We start from the raw sequence: 6,804 nt of genomic DNA, 5'->3' as shown, positions 1-6,804 counted from the left end.
GATTTTAGTGTTTTCCGGTTGATAGGCGAGATTTTGATATAGAGGTCGGAATGGAATTCCGAAAGTTGCAGTAGTTCCGTTCATTTGGGATGTGTGTACAAAATTTTAGGTCATACGGACATGGTTTGGTTGGGTTTTTGATCAAAAGTGGAATTCGGAAGATTTTGGAAACTTAGGCTTGAATCCCATGTATTTTGGTTGATTCGATGTTGTTTGAGGTATTTTGAAGATTGATACAAATTTGAATAAGGTTATGGGTTATGTTTGTGTTGTTGGTTGAGGTCCTGGGGGCCTCGGGGTGATTTCGGATGGTTGAAGGAAGAATTTGGAATTGAGTTTGTAGCTGAAATATTTGGTTCTGTCATAACCACACCTGCGGTTGGGAGGCCGCAGGTGCAATGATCGCAGAAGCATAAGGCAACCGCAGATGCGGCCAATGTGAAGTCCTTCAGGAATCGCAGAAGCGGTGTCGTGGGCTGCAAGTGCGAGTTTTTAACCGCAAATGCAGAGATTGTCATTTTAATGAAAACCGCAGATGCAGTGAAATAGTCGCAAAAGCGGGACTGCAGAAGCGGTAATACCTGGGTCAGAAAGTATATAATGTTCCTTCGCGAATTTTTGCTAAGTTATCCATTTTTGAAGACGAGAAACGAGTTATGGCAGTGAATTCAAGGGAAAATCGAAGAGAATTAGTTGGGTAAGTTCCCTAAGCCTCATTACTCATGTTTATGATCATTTTTTTTATTGTTTAATCATAGTATTAGTGGAAATTAAGGAAGAAAATTGAGGGATTGGGGCTTGAGAGTAAGAGACCTTTGAGTGGGGATTTGAGGGGCCATCGAGGTCCGATTTTGATGTTCTTGATATGTATAGACTCGTGGGAGGATGAGTATTCTATTGATGTCAATTTTGTTGGATTTCGAGACGTGGGCCCGGGGGCCGGGTTTGAGCAATTTTAGGATTTTTGATGTAAATTGGATATTTTCGAGTGGGCTTTGTTCCCTTAGCATATTTTAATGGTTATGTACTGATTGAGGCTAGATTTGGAGCATCCAGAGGTCGGTTTGTAAGGGCAAAGGCATCGCGGGCTAGAGTTTGAATCGGATTGAGGTGAGTAATGATTATAAATGATGTTTTGAGGGTTCGAAACCACGGATTGCACATCGTAGTGTTATATTGAGGTGACCCACACGCTTGATGACGAGCGTGGGGTCTTGCACTGTTAGGGATTGTGACTTAGTCCATCCCAAATGACTATTTTACCGCGTATTTAACTGAAATCTATTTGTTATCATCATGTTTTGGGTTGAATGCCATAATTGGGCCTCGTGCCAACTATTTGAACCCTTTGGGGATTTTTATTGATATTTCCTCACTTTTTGACTTCAAACTTGTACTCAGTCATGTTATATTCTACTATTTTCAAAACCCAACCATGTTTACTCTACTTTAATAGTTGAAATGATATTTTAAATAATATTTTGGGCTGAACATCATGTTTTACTATTGCCCGAGTGGCTTATGTGATTTTTGACTAAGTAAGGCCGATGGCCTGTGTTGTGAGGATACTTTTGGGTCAGGCTGCACGGCGCAACGGTGATACATTGATTATGATTATGAGGCCGAGGGCTTGAGATTTGTACGCCACAAGGTGGATTGTTTATATGAGGCCGAGAGCCTAGTGATGATGCCATGAGATGGCTTGATATAGCGCTTGGACCGTAAGGGGCCCCTCCAGGAGTCTGCACATCCCCAGTGAGCGCGGGTACCCATTGTGATTTGAGATATTGCCCGATAGGCTGGTATTGTTCTGAGACATTGCCCGAGGGATGGATTTGTTGACATTGTGCTCGAGGGGCGAACCTTTATGTGTTCATCTTTGGTACTTACCTGTCATTTACCTGTTTAACTGTGTATTTGTGCCCGAGGGGCGAATTTTCTGTGCTTATCTGTTCTAATTGCTTTGCATTCAATTGCTTAACTGATAAAAAGTCATTTTCAAAGAGGTTTAAATTGAGCTAAGGTGCTTAAGAGATTTCACAGCTTCATTTCTTTCTTACTCGTTTTGTACTACTCAATACAACATGTTGATGTATTTTTCATGATTTCCTATTACTCAATCTTTAGTTATGATTATTATGCACTGAGTCGGAGTACTCACTTTACTCCCTACACCTTGTGTGTAGATTCAGGTATTTCTGAACCCGGTAGCGGGTATTAATTGATCGGAGACAGAGTCATCGGAGTTTAGCAAGGTAGTTGCCGGCGTTCGCAGCACTGCTTTTCTTCCTCTTGATTTCATTAGACTGTATTTAGTACATTTCAGATTTTTTTATTGTATTTAGACCCTAGTAGATGCTCGTGATTTGTGACACCCCGATGTCGGGCTGTATTCATTTCCGCACTTGTTTTATTTCGCTAAATCTATACTTGTTAGGGATTTATCCTTATAAATAACTTAAATTGACCTATTAAACTATTAATACTGAATTTTGGGAATTTTGTCGGCTGGCCTTATCTTCACGAGAAGCGCCATCACGACCGGGTTCGGTTTGGGGTCATGACAAGTTGGTATCAAAGCCTAGGTTACATAGGTCTCACGAGTCATGAGCAGGTTTAGTAGAGTTTCGCGGATCAGTACAGAGACGTCTGTATTTATCCTCGAGAGGCTGCAGAACCTTTAGGAAAAACTTCACATTCTTATATTCTTATTGTGCGTCCTTGATTCAGCTTGAAATATAACTTATTCCTTCCAGGCGTTCGTATGCGCGCATGAGCGCTCAGTAGATATGCATCGATGGCTTGTGATTCCCTGATCGAGGGGCGAGACGTGATCTTTGTGTGTTGATGTTGGGCTAGTCTGGAAGACTTGACCGGATTTTTACCTATAGCTTGATCCCTGAGTCGTTGATTGCGTGAGCGCGTGTTTCTGAATCTATATGTGTTGTTGTGTCCCTATTAAGGGAAGTAATGACTGGATAGTTACATGATGAGTGTGTTGTGACTGCAAGATGTATTCATATGATTTAGAAGCGACAAGAAGGGTCTGGTAGAGGATAGAATAACTATTAGGTGTTTGAATTCCATCTTGATTCGAGGTATAGCCCCGAGTTATGGGTGTGTGAAGAATCTTTTCATGTTTCCTAGTTGGGAGTGAAGTAAATTTCATATTGCGGTATGAGTTCAGACTAAGTGACTGCGTAGTGTTTATAACGGTTGAAGGTATACATAAATGTTAGTTGGAGGCAAAACAGGTGGGTTATCTCTTGCGGAATGTTCTGAGGTTGTGTGATCCTTATGTGTCTATTAGAAGATCTCATTTACAAATGAAATATAAGTGTTGAAATTTTAATTTGGGTCACCTAAGAGGGTGGGCTTGACTGTTGCGAGGATGAATGCGAGATTTGCAGAAGATTTAATGTACCAAATGGTCGGTGTTTCACGAGCTTATGAAGGATTGAGTTTAATCTCACTATGGTATTATGACAGCAATAGAGTATATGCATTATGAGTTATTGTGTGTGTTTTGGTCTATAGCTTCGAGCCGAGTAGGGGAGTCTGCTATTGATTAGGTGATTACACGGTTAGATGCTATGTTGGTTCCAGTTTGAGGCGTACTGGTGAATCAGTTACGACCTACGGAGATTGAGACCGAGGATGGCTCGAGTAAAGAAAAATTCTTGACAAAAGTTGTAGTATGCTTCAAAGGTGTGTGAGAATCACGGAATGTCTTGATTTGTTGTGGTAAAGGATGCTCGGTGCATTGAGCAGGAAGTTGCTTGGTTGTATTGGGATGAGGTTGCATTCTGCAGTGTCAGAAGTGCTAATGAGGCACAGGTTGTTCGGTTCTTTTGATCGGGCTAATTGTGGTTTGAGATGACTCTAGGAAATGGTTCTATATGCTCAAGATTTTGCATGTAATAATTGGAGATTTTTCAGGTCTTATTTTTGGCCAGAAACTGAGGTTTGCATTTGGAGGGTGTCGAGATTCGTGGTATTTCTATATGAAATATGGGCTTCTATACGTCGGTATCAGGAAGGTAAAGGTAATGGCTTGGAATTCGTAGGAAGTCTCTTCAGGGTAACTATTTTGAACGTGGTGCTTTTGGGGATATCTAAAAAAGTATTCAGCGACTTATGAGCCTTAGACAATGTGGCTTTATGCTTGAGTCTCATGTGGCGAGTCTGGGTTGAAGAATGGTGGTGTTATAGCAAGAAAAAGTGTCTAGTTGAAGGTAAATCAGAAAGAACTTGGATAGATGGTATAGCTTGGTAGCAGGCTGGATCAATAGGGTAAGGATATGATTATTTCCTTGGGTGCTTACGAGGTAATGAGTTCTTATAGGTGTTTCGCGGCAATGCCCTTAGGTTTTAGTGGTCGACGTAGCTTGGTTGAGTTAGAAGGATTCAGTCATGTCAGGTTTGGTTTTGTGCAACAGGGAGTCAGAGAGTTCTTGATGATTTCTACCGCGGTTAAAGATGCGTATTTTCTGCGAGTGTGAGAAGAATGGGGATGTGTAGTGATTTTCTTCTAAACGAGATCAATAGAAAGTTCTTGGTTGGTTGAGTACATAGTTGCTTGTGGCTCGGAAGGAATATGAAGTTCTCATGTCATCCTAGGATGGTATGGTATATGCGGTATGTTGTGGAGGATTGAGATTGCATATGTAAGGTTACGATTTAGTCCCGAAAGGAAGGTTATAAAACTCTTAGGCAGCGGACAACTATAGACAATTAGAGAAATGAGCTTCAAATGATTAAGGAAGTGGCATTTCTAATTGAGGTTATTTGACGAGGGTATATGTTTCAGAAAAAGGCAATGTGATTAGGTTGATGGTACTTCGGTAGTATTGCGGCACTTTCATGTTAGATCGACTGCTGATATTCGAGTTTGCTTGGCGGCATAGATAAATTTTAGAGTATCTCTCGTGGAATGATTGGGTATTTGAGGTGTGGTATGTATTCGGACGGCGGAACTGGGATTAGGTATGGTGATTCGTGAGCTATATGGAGTTGGAGACTAGGGGTTCGCATGTTCAGGCTATGTTGTGGTTGTGGGTTGCATGTATCAGCACTATTTAGTGACTATCGCGGTTTGGAGACTCGAGCGGATCTTTTGTTGCTTGGTATGTTAGATTTTGGATGTGATATTGGGTACAGACTGGTTGTCTCTGTGTTGTGTTATTCTAGACTATTGCGCTAAGGCGGCACTGTTAGCTATGCCGGGAATGCCACGGATTGAGTGGCGAGGTTCGACGGATTATGTTCTAGTAGAGTGGTTTTATATTTCGAAGATCCAGCGGATAGTTGGGAAGGATCGTCTTTCTTACTTGGGTTTCGTGATAGATGTTAGTGTAGAGACTCCTACCATTGATTCAGTTCCGGTGTTGAAAGACTTTTCGGACGTGTTCTTATGGACGGGCATGTCACCAGGCAAGGTTGTTGATTTCGGTATTGATTTGATACCTGGCACCGTATCGTATGTCACCGGCAGAGTTAAAGGAGTTAAAGGATCAACTTCAGGAACTCCGTGATAAGGGTTCATTGGTAGACCTATATGGATGTATGTTCTGCATCGAGACAACTTTGTTGACTTCGAGTTGCCATGAGTGAGGGATGTGTTGATTCGGTTGTTGTTGAGCTATTAGCGTTCTGAGTTGACCTATGAGTTACTTTTCTGTGTTGCGAGGCGTTATGATTTGCTGGTTATAGGCACATGTGGTGCGGATTCCATTGGGGTTTCATGGTGGAAGTCGAGCGGGAAGAGTACTGGGTATTGTGCGGTGGATGGCGTATCGATTATGTCCTTTTGGGATTGTATAATGCTATGTCAATGGCTTCGCAGTGGTTTTGAGGATTTCTTTGGTCTTAGACATCATATTGCGCGTGTTTGTCGATTTTGAGCATAGTGACTTAAGGTGTTTCATATGGACCAGGGTTTGGATGAGGTCGCGCAGTGGAGTGAAGCTATGTGGAAGTATGATCCTTGCGGGTTAGATTCGTGTGTTCTATTTCTATTATGTGAGGCGGGTCCTCAGCCTTGTGTTGTGGTGGTACTGGTGAGCTTACTGTACATCTCTTTCATTTGAGTCATTTTCATGATTCGAGTATGTTCGAATTTTTGCTTATTGGTGCGCGGATTGCACAAGTTGCGGCTTTAGCATGTATTGATGTGTCATGTCACCAGAGTAGTTGTGTGGGATTAGATGAGATCGTTGGGATCTTTAATGAATACAAACAGATTCGATTTCAGCATGTTGGAAGGATAATATCGAGTTTCGACTCAGAAATTTGCTATGGTCTTTGCCAAAGGAGAAGTGGCTTCATGAATGGTTGATCTGAGAAATGGTTATGGCTTACTACGTGTTTTATTTATCCTTGGCAGTATATGAAAGTGTTGGAATAAGACTTTAGTTGATAAGAGGTTTCCTACCGGTATTCGGTTATTGGGTGCAACTGCAGTGATTTGAAGTTATCGCTACAAGTGTTGGAGTTATGTAGTATATCATGTAATTACACTCGAGGTTGCAGGTATGAGTTATTAAGCCTGGTTCGAACTTATTCAGAGTATAGATGTGAGATTCTGATCTTGTGGATGATTTCAGAAGTGGAAATGTGGTTCCAAGGTTAACGAGCTACATTGGATTGTAAAATTTTAGTCACATTGTATTATCGGACCTATATGAGATAGGGCGACATGGGATCACCCCAGGGTATATGCATGGTAAGGTTACTCAGCGATTGGTTGGCTTTTGGAACAACACTGGGCACGTTCGAGGACAAACGTATGTTTAAGTGAGGGGA

Source organism: Nicotiana sylvestris, chromosome 7 (assembly GCF_000393655.2).
Source record: "Nicotiana sylvestris chromosome 7, ASM39365v2, whole genome shotgun sequence".
Classification (NCBI taxonomy): domain Eukaryota; kingdom Viridiplantae; phylum Streptophyta; class Magnoliopsida; order Solanales; family Solanaceae; genus Nicotiana; species Nicotiana sylvestris.
Note: the sequence above shows the minus strand (reverse complement) of the source record.